This window comes from Beta vulgaris, chromosome 4 (genome assembly GCF_026745355.1).
Source record: "Beta vulgaris subsp. vulgaris cultivar EL10 chromosome 4, EL10.2, whole genome shotgun sequence".
NCBI classification, from domain to species: domain Eukaryota; kingdom Viridiplantae; phylum Streptophyta; class Magnoliopsida; order Caryophyllales; family Amaranthaceae; genus Beta; species Beta vulgaris.
This window is the reverse complement of record NC_079205.1, coordinates 37839445-37855706: the sequence shown is the minus strand read 5'-3', so window position 1 is coordinate 37855706 and position 16262 is coordinate 37839445. Positions and strand designations below refer to the sequence as shown.

The 16262-nt window shown below is 38.9% G+C and overlaps 2 long non-coding RNA genes across 3 annotated transcripts; both read left to right on the top strand.

Annotated features, from left to right (window-relative positions):
- Window positions 1-909: 909 nt before the first annotated feature.
- On the top strand, window positions 910-11519 carry LOC104883697 (uncharacterized). The gene is made up of 3 exons (XR_788599.4): window positions 910-1237; window positions 2374-5898; window positions 11077-11519. It is a non-coding gene; the product is annotated as an uncharacterized LOC104883697 (long non-coding RNA).
- A 1851-nt stretch (window positions 11520-13370) lies between these two features.
- Window positions 13371-16262, top strand: LOC104883696 (uncharacterized). 2 transcript variants are annotated; one of them, XR_008969040.1, is made up of 7 exons: window positions 13371-13606; window positions 13783-13997; window positions 14094-14435; window positions 14827-14937; window positions 15048-15113; window positions 15214-15312; window positions 16073-16262. It is a non-coding gene; the product is annotated as an uncharacterized LOC104883696 (long non-coding RNA). The 2 variants fall into 2 exon arrangements; XR_007273421.2 differs by having other exon boundaries at window positions 13722-13997.

Here is a 16262-nt window from a genome sequence, read left to right as displayed (position 1 = left end):
CTCCAAATGAGACTCAAACTCCATAATCATCCTCCAATAACTACCTCACAACAATAACGATAATCAACAACCAATCTTAACTATTATAAATAGAGTATCATTGTATTGTTGTGAGTTTTTAGTGGGAAATGCATATTATATATGCACTCATACTTGGTTGATAAATTAGATTGATGTAATGTTAGTTTTGCGGAAGATTAGTAAATATAAGTTCTGGAACTAGTTTAGTAAGACGTGTTAGTTTAGCATGATTAATGCCTTGTGTTGTCTATGATGTGTTTTGAGAAAAATTCTATGATTAAGTTAAGTAAACGAATTTCAAACGACATCTCTACGAATGAGATGACTGGAATCCTATGCTGAAATTTTGCCCCTTTTGTTTTTTTTTTGCTCCTTGATTTTGATATTGAGTTGAAGTGGAGATACAGAAGCTGATGGTACAATTGTAGTTTGAGATTTTGGTTTTATTTTAATTAGTATTTTCAAGTTTCGAGGACGAAACTTTAAATAAGGGTGGTATTATGTAAAAGTCATGTTTTTAAGAATGTTTATTAAATGTAGATTATATTTATTAAGTTGATTATGTTTCAAAAATTCTTATTTTATTTGAGTTGGAGTATGAATTATTTTATCGTGTTGTAATATGTTTGTTTTATTAATTTTATGTAGTTATTATTATTAATGTATATTATGGTTCTTAAGTGTGATTTGTTGTGGATTATTTTTCCAACATAGAAACCCAAATCCAAATCACCCTTATCGGTTATTCTCCAAAGTAACAAAACCAAATTCCCCTTCCCAATTTTTGGTTGTCGGTCAAGTGAGGACTAAACCCCAAAATCCTCAAATCTTAAATTTCTTTCTTCTTCGAGAAACCCCAACCCCCCAAAGCTGAAAACCCCAAAACCCCAAAAACCCTAACCCTGACGAAACCTGACTCCTCTTTCTCCTCTATTCGTTGCCTTCTCGCCGGAGCCCAAGCTAGCCAGAGTTCCTTTTCTGTTCGTCGAATCTGTGTTTCCCCCCCGTGTTTTCTCCATCCTCTGTTCGTGTTTTGCGCTGCTTTGCTGCTCGAACGCTGTCGCGGTGGTGCTGCTGGTGGTTGCGTGGTGATGTTGTTATTCCCGTTCGCTGCTGCATGCGTCGCACCACTAGTGCGCCGCCTCACTGAACCTGCATTGTTAATCTGTCACCTCGCCCCCGCCTTGTGTATCTTCCCTGCTCCAGATGAGTAGAGGTAAAACGTAGAAACTAGTTCATTCCAGTTTCTGATTTCTTACTATAGTTTACAAATACGAAGACCAAGTTGATGTTGTTATTGTTGTTGGTGCTCTGTTGTTTGTTGTTGTTATTGGGTTGTCGTTATTGCTGCTCACATACCCCCTTGTATTACTGCTAGTGTTCTGTGTTGCTTCTTTGTCGGTGCAGTCATACGCCTGGTGTTACCGCTGTTGTTGTTCGTTGGGGTTGCAATTGTGGTGTTTTTATTGTTCTTATTTCTTGTGGTGTTTGTCATTATTAAAGAAACAACCAAGTCAAGTTGTTATTTCCTAATGGAGAAAGGTATAGTTAGCTTTTGTCATCGTTTCATATTATCAAAACTAGTTGCTTGATTGCTTGTTGAGCAAAGTTGTTAGTTGAGTTAGGATGGTTTAGTTTGATGATTTATAGTTATAGTTTTGAATTGAGGAATTAAGATTATTGTCGTAAATAATCTTTAAATTAGGAATTGGTTATGATTTCATTTTCTAGTTTAGAATAGTTAAGATTGGTTGTTGATTATCGTTATTGTTGTGAGATAATTATTGGAGGATGATTATGGAGTTTGAGTCTCATTTGGAGATGGAGATTAATGAAGGAGGTTGTGTTGTTGGAATTGGTTTGTGTTTCAGGTAACTTTTACATTCAGTAAAATCATTTACTCATACCCTTGTGTGTGTGGATCTTTGTGTTCTGTTTTTGATAAATAAGTTCGTACTACGGCCTTAGTTATGAGTGTGTGGATTGTGGAAATGTTATTCGATAATATGAATATGCAAGTGTTTTGCTGGCTTAGTTTATGAAATGAAACTAGAAAGTGGGCAAGGTATGGGTGGAGGACGGTTACTCTTTTGACCCGATACGGTCGGCTATATGCTCCATAACGAACCTTAGGGGTAGTATTGCTTGGCTCCATAACGAAACATGGAGGCAGCGTTTGTCCAAAGCCTGTACTTGCCACTGATTTGTTTAAGAGAGTGAGCTATGCCAGCATTGTAAGGAAAGAAATGATTTGAGTAATAAAATGTGTTATAACAGGCTGAAGTAAAGGTTACGAATTCTCCACTCATTTTGGAATTTTGTTTGTTTTGTATTTCTTCTCTGAATTTGCAGGTTTGGTCTTCAGCTCGAGATTGGAAGTGAAGCGAGATTATAATGTCGTCGTAGATTATGGATTGAGCTTGTATCGAGTTAGTTAATTTGAGAATAGTTATTTATGTTTCGTTGTATATCATTTTGGGAATTTAGTCGAGTTATAGGTGTATTTAAGGATATTTTTCCGCTGCAATTTTATTAATTAAGATTTGGATTCTAGTTTATGGTTGTCCAGTGTGTGTTTTATTAGCAGCTCGGAAGAGCGGGCTGTTACAAGATGCCTGGTTGGCTACCTAGCGATGGTGAAAGATTCTTGGGATAGTTTGAAATCGATTTGGGATTATTAGTAGTTAAAAATTGATGATCGGAGATTAGGAATGTTGAAGCTTGAGTGTATAAGTGTTTGCGCTTTTGCGTGTGCTATATGATTTTGTTTATGTAAATGTGTAGTGTCTTATGTTGTCTGTGATGGTGTGTATTTTGTATGATTTGATTAAGTAAACGAATTTCAGACGAGATCTCTACAAATGAGATGTCTGGAATTCTATGCTGAAAATTTTGCCCCTTTTATTTTCTTTGCTCCTCGATTCTAATATTGAGTTGAAGTGGAGATACATAAGCTGATGGTAGAATTGAGGTTTGATGCCTGATATCTTATGAGTTTGAGATTTGGTTTTATTTAAATCATTATTTTCAAGTTTCTAGGACGAAACTTTAAATAAGGGTGGTAGTATGTAGTAGCCCTGTTTTTAAGAGCGATTATTTAAACATTAAACATAATTATTACGTTAATTACGTTTCAAAAATTCTTATATTATTTGAGTTGTGGAATGTGATTTTTATATATCGTCTTGTAATGTATTTATTTATTTAATTATATGAGATCATTTAATTATTATTATTTTATATTATGGATTTTGTGCAATTAGTTGAACGGTGTTTCACAAATTATAAAATCAAAGTCGGTTCCCTTGTCTATCCATCTGATCATTTGGTATTATTGTCAGTCAATGAAACCTCATCACATGCCTCTAGTCTGTCATGGGTTCTGAAATTTTAAAACCCAAAACCCTAAAGAAAACCCCAAACCCGTGAAAACCCATCCTCTTTCCCCTGTTCTTCTCTCTTCGTTGAGACCTCGCCACACCTCCCCTTCAATTCGCCGGCGATTTGCCGAGCTTGCTAGAGTTTCCCCTACCCCCTTGATGATCGTTGGAGCCTCGTCGCCTCCCTGCTACAACTCTCTGTTTTCTCTCTTTATCTTCTCCGTTCTCTATAGTGCGAGACAGTTGTGGTGTTGCGGTGTTGTTGCTGTTGCCACCGCGCGTGCGCTGCAAGCTGTCGTGTCTCGACGCCACTAATATCTTTCCTCTGTTGCTTGTCGGTGCTCTGTCGTTGTGCCCTGAAGCTTCAAAGCTTCGTCCCCTATTCTTCGTTGTTCGCTTTGTTGCTCCTGATGTGGTCACCGTTGTTGTGCATCAGGTGGTTATCTCGCTTTCCCTCTCCTCTTGTACTGTTATTCTTGTTTTATTTATAATTGTTCGTTGTTGTTTTTGTTATTTTGTCGTTGTAGTTGTGGTAGTTGCTAAGGAGTTGTTGTTGTAGTTGTGGTGGTTGTTGTGGAGTTGTGTGGTGGTCGTGGTGGAGTGTTGTGATGTTATTATTGTTGTTGTTGCTCTGTTGTTTGTTGTTGTCATTGCTGCGCTGTCGTTATTGTTGTTGTTGTATTGAATTTTTAGAGTAGTTGTTAATAGTTATTGTTCTATTGTTGCTGTTATGATTGTTGGTGTGGTTGATGTTGTTGTTGTGGGTGTGGTTGTGCGTTGTTGATGCTGTGATGGTTGTTGTTGTGTCGTTTTGATGGTGGTTTATTATTAATGGGTTATCGAAGTGTTGTAGTGTGTTGTGTTGCTGTTAGTAATACTAACTATTGTTATTTTGAAAAGGAGGAATGTTTTATAATTTCTTATTTGTGTGATTAAGTTTACTAGTTAAGTTAGCTTGACTTTGTTTAAGGATATAGAGTTATAGTTACGAAGTGAGAATTAAGAGAATATTAAGGTAGATAATTTTCGTATTGGAACTGGTTATGATTTTGCTTCCTGGTATAGAATTAGGTAGTTCTTATTTGGGAGAGAGTTTAAATTAGTTCTTATTTAGTAAGAATCCTATTCATTATTGTTATTATTGTGAGGTTATTATTGGAGGATGATTTTGGAGTGAAGTATCATTCGGGATTATGAAGTTGATTGGATTGTTGGAATCAGGATAGCATTTCAGTTACGTAACTTTTATGTTCAGTAAAATTATTTACTTATGCCCATGTGTGCGTGGATTTTTTTATTTTGTTTTGGATATAATATAAGTTCGTACTATGGCCATAGTTATGAATGTGATGTTATGAGTTGATTCTGGAAATATTATTCGATGAATACGAATATGCAAATGTTTTGCTGGCTTAGTTTATGAACTAAAAATAGAAAGTGGGCAAGGTATAGGTGGAGGATGGTTATTCTTTTGACATGATACGGTCGGCTACGCTCCATAACAAACCTTGGGGGTAGTATTGCTGGGCTCCATAACAAACCTTGGAGGCAGTGTTTGTCCTTTATCCAAAGCCCGGACTTGCCACTGATTTGTTTAAGACAGTAAGCTATGCCAGCATTGTATCGAAAAGAAGTGATTTGAAATAAAATGTTTTTAATGGGCTGAAGTAAAGGTTACGAGTTTTCCACTCATTTTGGAATTTTATTTGTTTTGTATTTCTTCTTGTAAAGGTTACGAGTTCCGTGAATTTGCAGGTTTGGTGTTGTGAGCTCGGGATTGGAAGTGAAGCAAGATCATGATGTTGTCATAGATTAAGGATATGAATTTGTATCTAGTTAGTTGATTGGAGAATACTTATTAATATTTTTGTTGTATATCATTGTGGGAATTTAGTTCAATTATTTGTGTATTCACTAGAGGAAAAAAAGGAAGGGCTGCGCTGGAAGGGCTGTGTTTCCTTTAAAACGCAGCCCTTCTTTCATGAAGGGCTTCAGTTTTAAAGAAAACTGCAGTCCTTTTCCAGTAAGGCTACAGTAAACTAGAAAACGCAACCCTTTTTACTTTAAGAAGGGTTGCGTTTTCTAGTAACTGCAGTCCTTTTTAGTGAAGGGCTGCGGTTTACTAGAAAACGCATCCCTTTTTACTGTAAGAAGGGCTGCGGTTTTTGGGCCTACCGCAGCCTTGAAAGTGAAGGGCTGCGCTTTTCTAAAAACCGCAGCCCTTCTTTTACGAAGGGCTGCATTTTTTGGATAAGCGCAACCCTTCATTATCATTTTTTTTATTCTAATGAGTTGCGCGCATGTACGGTATCCACGCACATTTCTATTTCCCTCCCTTAGTCAAATTTTCGAGCGAGAAATCCCCACCAGCACCTTCATTGCGCGAACCACCAGTGCGCCACCACCACGCAGCTGCACCATCTTGCGCACCACCTTCTTCTCTCTCCTCCACTACTGCATTTATTGTGGAGCATCACTTCTCCTACTCTCTTTCGCAGTAAATCCCCTCTCACTCTATCTCATCTTTTACATTTCTCTAATTTTTGTTTAATTTGATGGAAACTTCTATTATTTATCGTTAAATGTGCTTATATTTGCTCAAATAGTGATTGTTTGGGGTGGGTTGGGGTGGAGGAGGGTTGAGGGAGGGTGGGTTGTGGTGGGGGTGCTGGGCAGGTGGTGGGGAGGGCTGGCAGGGGTGGGGAGGGCTGGCAGGGGGTGGGGGAGGGTTGGGGAGGCTGAACAAGGGGTGGGGGGAGGGCTGGCAATGGGTGGGGAGGGTTGGCAGGGGGTAGGAGAGGGCTGGGGATGTTGGGCAGGGGGTGGGGGATGGCTGGGGATATTGGGCAGGGGGTGGGTGAGGGCTGGCAGGGGGTGGGGGAGGGTCGGCGGAGCCTGGGGAGGGTTGTGGAGGTAGATTTATTTGTGTTTCTTGATATGAGATTGTATGAAAACGCAATGTAATTTAGCTATGAAATCTACAAGTTGTTTGAATCATCATCATATGCCAAGATACCCGTTTAAGACTTACTCATTAGGAGTAAGTCTTGAATAGTCCCCAGTTTGGAACTGTTCTTGGACGTTTGATCTCACTTAGGTGGTGAATGTGTGTCTTCTTTTCAATTCTGAGGAAATTCTTGGTTTATCGTTTCTCTACATTGTTCTGTGGGTACATATGTAGATAAGCAATTATCTACATTGTGTACTTGGAAAACAGTAGGGAAATGCTGCCGAATTTTCCTTAGAATTGAAAAGTTCGCATATATTCACTAGTGAAATTAGACGTTCAAGGATGGTTATGTTGGAGTAATAAGGACCTTGGGTTGCATTATACAATTGAACAAGTCACTATCTTAGCTTGCTCTATACGTGTGTGATTTGAATATGTGAGTGTATGTACTTAAATAATGATTGATGCATTATAATGAATGGTTGTGTTTAATATCAAACATCCTCTCGAGCAATCATTTTGTACTGTCCTTCTATCGATTGTAGAAATGTTAGCAAGGTTAGTAGTATACATGTGGCTAGGGAGCATGTCTTTCGCCGTGGGTTTAGGCCTCAATACCACGTATGGGTTTGGCATGGTGAGAAGGAGAGGTATATAGGAAGCTCTAGAGTAATGAACAATGTATGTGAAGAAAAGAAGGAGGATGAGTTAGGGGATGATAATTTGGACGATGAGTTTGGAGATGACAATAGGGATCGGGTAGACGAGATGATACACGAGGTTGCAAATCAGTCGTGTAGACGACCTCGTATTTTTGAGTCTATGTCTGAGGCTGCTGAAAAAGTCGTACTATTATGCGAAGAAATTGATGTGTCCATTCGGTTTAGAGTACGAACGGATACATGCCCGTCTTAACGATTATATGCTTTATCGTAATCAGTATGAGCATTTACATGAGTGTCCACTTGTGGATTGTCGAGGTACAAGCGTGAAGGAGCTGGAGGTAGTGAAGGACCACCAGCAAGGTGTTGTGGTATCTACCCATAATACCTAGATTTAAGCGCATGTTCTCAATTAAAGGAGATGCGAAGAATTTGAGGTGGCATGCAGATCGTAGGAAGAAAGACGGTCTGCTCAAGCATCCGGCTGATTCGCCTGAGTGGAAAACTATCAACAGGGTGCATAAGTCATTTGGTAATGAGGATAGGAATCTGAGGCTTGGATTATGTACGGATGGCATGAACCCTTTTGGCAATCTCAGTCGCAGCATAGTACATGGCCAGTAGTTTTAGTGGTTTAAACTTGCCTCCTTGGTTGTGCATGAAACGCAAGTACATGATGTGTCGCTTCTTATATCGGGGCCCAAACAACCTGGAAATGACATAGATGTATACCTTCAGCCGCTTGTTGAAGATTTACAGAAGATGTGGAACGAAGGAGTGTTAGTATTTGATGCGTATGCTAATGAGATGTTCACTCTGCGTGCCATGCTTTTTTGTACTATGAACGATTATCCAGCTTATGGGAACTTATCTGGGTATAAGACTAAAGGAAAACAACCTTGCCCGATTTGTTTAGATGACATGAAATCTACACACCTTAAGGGCTGCAAACATGTGTATATGCGCACACGAAGGCTCCTCAGCCGCGACCATCCCTATCGGTTTAAGAAGAAGGCATTCGATGGGACGGTTGAAGAAGAAGTTGCTCATAGACCATTAACTGGTACTGAAGTTTATAATCAGGTGAAGGGCATTGAAACAGTCTTTGGTAAACCTGCTAGTGAGGTTGATCGACCTACAGGATTATGGAAAAAATCCATTTTTTGGAAACTCCCATATTGGAAAGATCTAAAGGTCAGACATTGTTTGGATGTCATGCACATAGAGAAGAATGTTTGTGAAGCTATTCTCGCGACACTTATGAATATTCCGGGCAAGACAAAAGATGTTAAGGCGTCACGACTTTACTTGGAAAAAGGGGTTCGACCAGAGTTGTGGGCTCAGAAAAGGGACGGAAGGAAGAAGAAATAGGGGAGGAAAGGGTTGATGATGAAACTCATAAAAGTAGTGGAGGAGGATTCGGAGAAGAATTATTTGCTACCAGCTTGCAATACGATGTCGCGTGCAGAGAAACGGATTTTTTGCTAGTCATTGTATGGCATTAAGGTCCCACTGGCTACTCATCGAATATGAAGCGCTTTGTTACCTTAAATGGTGAGTTGAAGTTATCGAGTATGAAATCGCACGATTGTCATGTCATGATGCAAGTATTCTTACCGATTGCAATTCGTGGGATACTTCCAAAGCATGTGAGGCACACCATTACAGAACTGTGTTCATTTTTTCATATATGCAGCAAAGTCCTAGACCCGTCGACCCTCGATTCCTTGCAGGCCAAAGTAGTTGAAACTCTATGCAAATTTGAGATGTATCCCCCCCCTCCCCCCCGCATTCTTTGACATTATGGTCCATCTCATTGTCCATCTAGTTCGAGAAATTAAGCTGTGTGGTCCAGTGTTTTTGAGGTGGTGATATATGGGAACTTTGAAGGATAAAGTTCGGAATCCTGCACAACCAGAAGGTAGTATAATTCAAGGGATTGTGGGTGAAGAGATCAGTAATTTTGTGGCTGAGTATTTTGCTAGTGTTGATCCTGTTGGACTTCCGACATCCCGACACGAGGGCAGACTTGAGGGCAAGGGTACAATTGGTTCAAAATTGATCACACCTTCCGTAGAAAAGCGTAAACAAGCTCACTTATTTGTATTGCATCACGTACCAACGTCCATCCTTATTTAATGAACATATGGAGGAATTACGTGTTAGCAATCCTGGAAAAGGAGTGAGGGCATTGACGCAAATGCATAACAAGACTTTCCTTGATTGGTTTCATAAACGAGTACTTAATGATTTGGATGAAAGTGTTCCTGAAACAGTCAAGTGGTTAGCATTTGGTCCTCGTGAACTGTACGCTCTTATGAGGGTTATGATATTAATGGGTATACGTTTTGGACTGAACGTCAAGATCTGAAGTCAAGATCGCAACAAAATAGTGGTGTTTCACTTGTGGCGTCGTCTACACAATATGCAAGCTCGAAAGATAAGTCGCCTTTACATGCTGAAAGCAACGATTATGGGTGAATACAAGAAATATGGGAGCTGGACTACTGTACTTTTAATATTTGCCTCTTGTGTTGCAAGTGGGTTGACAATAATCGACGTTTGTAAGAAAGATGATCCTTGCGGATTCACTCTTTTGACCTTAGTCGTCTACGTGAAACTGAGGAGCCATTTGTAATTGCATCACAAGTCAAGCAAGTATTTTTTGTAACTGATCCTGCTGATCATAAGTGGTCAATTGTTGTACCTGGTAAAAGGAGTATCCTCGGTATTGGTGATGTTGATAATGAGGAAGAATATGATGCATTTGAGGACCTCCCCCTTTTACCTATCCTGAAATTAGTGTGGAAGATGATGTGAATATGTCGGAGAACTATATGCGTGTAGATCACACGGAAGGGATACATGTACTTGAGGATCCTAAAAAATGGCGGAAGATCATAAATCATGCGACATAAACTCACGTCTGTGTAATATCTCCAATTTGTAACTATGGTTTGGCCTATTTTCGCTTTCGCTCCAAATCGTACTTATCGAGTCATTTAACCCAAATCTTTGAACATGATTATATGAGGTATAATGTAACTAGTTGTAGATTTAGGCTTTAATTTGTTGTTGGTTGCATTTCGGGAACGAAAAGGCCATTTCGGTATTTTGGCCTTTTCGCTCCCAAATCGTACTTATCAAGTATTTAACCCCAAATTCTTTTGAACATGATTATATGAGTATAATGTAACTAGATTGTGAGTTATAGGCTTATTTGTTGTTGGTTGCATTTCGGGAACGAAAAGGCCATTTGGGCCTATTTTGGCCTTTTCGTCCCAAATCGTACTTATCGAGTCATTTAACCCCAAATCTCTTTGAACATGTTAATAGGTATAATGTAACTATTGTGTAGAGTTATAGTTGCATTTGTTGCTTTCATTTGGGAACGAAAAGGCATTTGACCTATTTTTGCCTTTTCGCCCCAAATCGTACTTATCGAGTCATTTAACCCCAAATTCTCTTTCAACATGCTTATATGAGGTATAATGTAACTATTGTGTAGAGTTATAGGCTTGCATTTGTTGTTTGTTGCATTTCGGGAATATAAATTTGATTTTAGGCCTATTTTTAGGCTTTGCACATCACACCTCCCCTCCCCCAACTACTGTCCTCCCCTCCCCACACCTCACTGCCCTGCACCCCTCCCCTCCCCTGCATCACTCCACTGCCCTCTCGCCTGCTGCACACTTCCCCTCCCCACTGCATAGCCCCCTCCCTGCCCACTGCACAGCCCCCTCCCCTCCCCACTGCACAACCCCCTCCCCTCCCCACTACACATCCCCCTCCCTGCCCACTCCACAACCTCCTTCCCTCCCCACTGCTGTTGCCCCCTCCCTACCCCTACACCGCCCCCTTCCTTCCCCCACACAGCCCCATCCCTACCCCTACACATCCCCTGCACACAAACACCCCCCTCCCTGCGCCTGCACACAGCCCATGTCCCTGCTGAACCCCTCCCTGCCCCTGCACAGCCCATGCACATAACCCCTGCACAACCCCTCCCCTCAATGTGAATTTTCATTTTTTTATATTAATGCGTATATTTGTATAATTTTAGGGACATGGCGGAGGTGCATATAGATACGAGTGCGGAATACACTATCGAGGTTGAGTCTTTCGATGTGAGAAAGGAACGGGGTAAATTGGTTCGACCTTGCCGTGAAGAAATAAATGCACAAATTCCTAGGAAGTCATTGGCGACGAAAAAGAGAAAAGGAAGGGGACCTACAAAGTCACTAGGGAAACACACCCTAATGACTTTGGAGTGCGATCATTTGGGGCAACCTTGTGGAAAATGGCGTCCAAAGGATGCCATGCAAGTTGGCATTTGCATGCATAAACTCTCCATTCTCCACTCATGGAAAGAGGTACCCGAGGGGTTGAAGAAGTGTATATGCACTAGTGAAAAAATGAAGAAGGGCTGCGCTGAAAAAGGCCTGTAGGGCTGCGCTTTTTGACAGCAGCCCTTTCAGTAGCAGCCCTTCACTTTTTAAGTAGGGCTGCACTAGAAAGGCGCAGCCCTTAAGCTAGAAGGGCTGCGCTAGTTAGGAAAAAGCGCAGCCCTTCTGAGCTAGAAGGGCTGCGCTTTTTCCTAACTAGCGCAGCCCTTCCTACCAAAAAAAAAAATAAAAAAAAAATTTTTTTTTTGACATTTTTTACTCATAATCTCACATTTTCTGAAATTAAACAGAAGAGAAGAGAAACGAAACGAAAATACTAAACCCAAAACAAAAAATAGAATGAAACGAAAATGAAAAAAGGAACAAAAACTAATATACAAAGAGAAGTATACAAGAAGTATACAAGAACATTAATCAAAACAAAGATGAAAATACAAGAAATTATATACAAAGAGAAGTATACAAGAACATTAATCAAAATAAACAAAGAGAAGTATACAAGAACATTAATCAAAACAAAGAGAAGTATACAAGAACATTAATCAAAATATATAAACAAAGAGAAGTATACAAGAACATTATAGATCTGAAAATACAAGAAATACCTCCAAACATTAACCTAATAATGTTTAAATACATAAAACAAAACCCTAATACATAATTTAAGGGAAAAAAAAATTTCAGAAAAACTTAAAATGGCTATTTGGAGGCTTAAACGAACTCGGATGGCTTAAAAGCCTAAACGTCACGGCATAGCGGTGAGTTTGACTCGTTGGCTCGTTCCGCTTCCGAAAAGGTATCACAATAGGCAATCGGACTCCGTCGGCATGATTCGTGCAAATAATTTCAGCGTTTTTGTCGCAACATTTCTGGGAGTTTTTGAGAGGATTAGAGAGAGAGAAGGAGGAGAGGGAGGAGGGATGTGAGAGAAGGAGGAAAAAGAATAATGAGGGACGTGAGAGAATGAGGGATAATATATCTAAATCCCCGCTCAATATTTCAAAGCCCGCGGTATCGAAATTTCAAAATTTTTCAGGAAGGGCTGCGCTAGTTTTAGAAAAGCGCAGCCCTACCTTGAGAAGGGCTGCGCCTTATAAAAAGCGCAGCCCTTCACCATGGGAAGGGTTGCGCTTTTTAAAAAAGCGCAACCCTTCTCAAGGTGAAGGGCTGCGCTTTTCCAAAAAGGCGCAGCCCTTCAACCATAGGGCTGCGCTTTTATCAAAAGCGCAACCCTTCTTGCGCAGCCCTTCTGTTTTTTTCCCCTAGTGATGGGAAGATATTATGGTAAGCTTCGCGTACAATAACGTTTAGATTCTTAATTATTTAGTTATATATATGTGTAATATTTACTAATTTGTGAACTACGTTTTTTGTAGAATCAATTCAATATCGAAGATGATGAAGCCAAGAAAAATGTGTTTCTATCCGCGGTTGCCCAGAGATTCAGAGATTTCAAGGCTAAGTTAGTGTCTGGGTGGATCACTAAGCGGAGAAAAGTAGTTGGTACAAAGAAAAATAACATCTATGTCGGAGAAACACAAGCTGGTTCTGAGGCTTCATCGGAAATGTCATCTGCACCCCCCAAATTACCATTTCAGATATGGAGGATTATCAAACCTGAAGAGTGGGAAGCATTTGTTGCCAAAAAAAACCCCAGAAGCTATTGTAAGAATATTTTATTAAGACTTAATACACTTAGATCTAGTATTATTGTATAACACCATACCTAACCTTTGTTTATAATTGTGTGTTTTAGGCAACTCATGAGAAAACTAGCGCGAGTGCAAAGGCTAGGAAGTATTATCATCATCTAGGTGCTCATTCGTATAGTGTGGCGAGAGAGAAGTGGATGTTAAGCCATTACCCCACGATAGGGTCGACAACGGCAACAAAGACTAGCTCAACGACGACAGTTGCACAACCTTGGCAACCAGATAGAGTCCTGGAATCGTATATGGTGATCAATACACTACAACAACAAAATCGAGTGCAAGTAGTGTGAATTCGACGGCTTCAGTAGATGTGGAGGCTATGAAAGCTGCAATTCTGGAGGAGCTCAGAGAGGAGATGACACATAATTTCAACGCCTTTTTGGAGCAAATGGGTTTACTGACTTTTGCTACATTCAAGAAGGGTAGTGTTATTACACCTACCCAGCCTGATCCAGTTGTAGTACCAAAGTTGAAGGTAATCACTTAATCCATTTGTTTTGTTAAAAAACTATTGTTCTTAAATGTATGAAATTCTTATTATATATATGTTGTTTCATAGACTACCTATAAATAGAGTTATTTTTTTAAAGGAAGAGACACCATGTGAACTATTAGCTTGAGGAGATGGTTATGATTGTTTCACTCTCGTAGCTTATGACCATGCACAACCCCCTAGTGACCGAGTACGATTGCACATACAGTTTGTGGATGATATTCACTATATGGTCAGCCTCAATGGGATTGTTTTTGGTTTCGAAGAATTACCTCTTCCGCTGCCGAAACCAGAAGTTGGTCTACAATCACTAAAGGATGCCCTTGACAGTTATGTTCTATGGCCGCGTGCGTTGGTGCAGGTTTCAGATGAGGTACAATGATTAACATAACATATATTTATATATGCGTGTTTTCTATTATAGTTCCTATGATTGTCAGTAATATCTTTACTTTTAACTGATTACTAGGTTTGGGGAAGGTCGACTCACATGATAGGAAGGGAAAGAAGGCATGTTCACCTGAGGAAGGACGACGTGATGAAGGTGAACAAAATGTGGTGAAGGAAAAGGTTTCTATGACAAGAATCCACTTATTATCGATCTAGAGGTGGTGCAAGGCCTTAGTACTCTATGTTGTTGGTTACATAAGTGCGCTAGCGATTTAGCCGATGATAGTATCATTGAGTTTCCTTTGCTGGAGAAACAATTCCACTACTTTAAGGACTGATCGACCTTGATTTCTAAGGTTGATATTTAAGAATTCTTATGTGGGGTAGAGTTGAATGTTTCCATGATACAAACATTCATGAGGTAATACATAAGTATATAAATTAAATATACATATATATATGCCTTAAGTAATTTTCCATTCAACTTCCATAATAAGTAAGTTTTCTTTTAATCAATATGATTTCTCAGGTTATTATACAATGAATTGATTGCAAAATCCAGTGATGAGTAAATGTTTGGTTGGTTATGTCCAAGCATAATACGAGATGACAATTGCTTACAAAACAAAACCGAAGTGAAAGAGTATCTCGATATGAGTTTCAAAGCATCTTCTCGTATTAGATATAAGATCATTCTTGTTCCTTAGATTGAAAAATATGCTTCTTAAACTCACTTTACTTTTATTATTTAATAATTAAATTGACCTATTAATTGTTCTACGATTAATAATAACTATATTTTCTTGTTGTAGGGCTCATTGGACACTGCTTGCGATATGTTTGTCACATAACGAAGTCTACCACTTTGATTCTTTGCCTCGACAACCACCACGGTTCTTACTAATCAAATCATTGTTAAATAGGTAGCCTAATCGAAACTCAATATATGCACACTTATTAATATACATTATTCATCATCTTTATATATATAAACAATTAGTACATCTAATCTTATAATAATGTATTGATGTAGTGTGATGAAGCATGTTAGTGCAACAGGACTTCAAGCATCAAAACTCCTGTTTGGAAATCAGTCGAGGTAACATGACTACTTTTTTTGTCCTTATATAGAAACACTTTAGCACATACTGCACATCTAACATGAATGTCATTGGATGCATCCTTTGGTGAACATTTAGTGTCCGCAACAAGAACATGGACTTTCATGTGGCTATTACGTGCTGAGGTACATGTTCAATATCGTCAACCGTTGCACGAAAGTCGATGATCTTCAAAAGGTATGTAACTTATTAGTGTATGTTAGTTTAGGCCTATTTTTACCTTTTACGCTTCTAAATCGTATTTATCGATTCATTTAACCCTAAATTAATTTTGAACATGATAATATGAGGCATAATGTAACTATTGTGTAGATTTTTAGTTTTGCAATTGTTGTTTGTTGCATTTCGGGAACAAAAAGGTCAATTTAGGCCTAGTTTTGCCTTTTCGCTCCGAAATCGTACTTATCGAGTCATTTAACCCCAAATTCTCTTTGAACATGCTTATATAGGTATAATGTAACTATTGTGTAGAGTTATAGGCTTGCATTTGTTGTTTGTTGCATTTCGGGAACGAAAAGGTCAATTTAGGCCTATTTTTGCCTTTTCGCGCCCAAATCGTACTTATCGAGTTATTTAACCCCAAATTCTCTTTAAACATGATTATATGAGGTATAATGTAACTATTGTGTAGATTCTTCGGCTTGCATTTGTTGTTGGTTTTATATCGGGAAGATAAATTTGATTTTAGGTCTATTTATGTTTTTTCGCATCTAATTCCTATTTTTCGAGTCATTTAACTCCATTTTCTTTTTGAATATGATAATTGAGATATAATATAACTAGTGTGTAGAGTTTTAGGCTTGCATTTGTTTTTGATTGAATTTCGGGATGGTATATGTCATTTTTAGAACTACTAACTACGATAAATGATTGAATTCTTACATTTTGTGTTTATTCCTTGATTTTTTTGCATGGTTTATATGAATAACACACCCAGTTTGAGGGCCTTCACCACAGAAGAATTACATAAAGTTCGGGATAAGTTGGCGTCCCACATTACCGATGATTGCTTACGATACTTTTAAGCTATATCTACTAGTTTGTATCAATTCTATTTACACTTTTTACATTATTAAATATATATTCAAAGTTAATTATTGCATTAAAAAACTTGTCATATATTATTG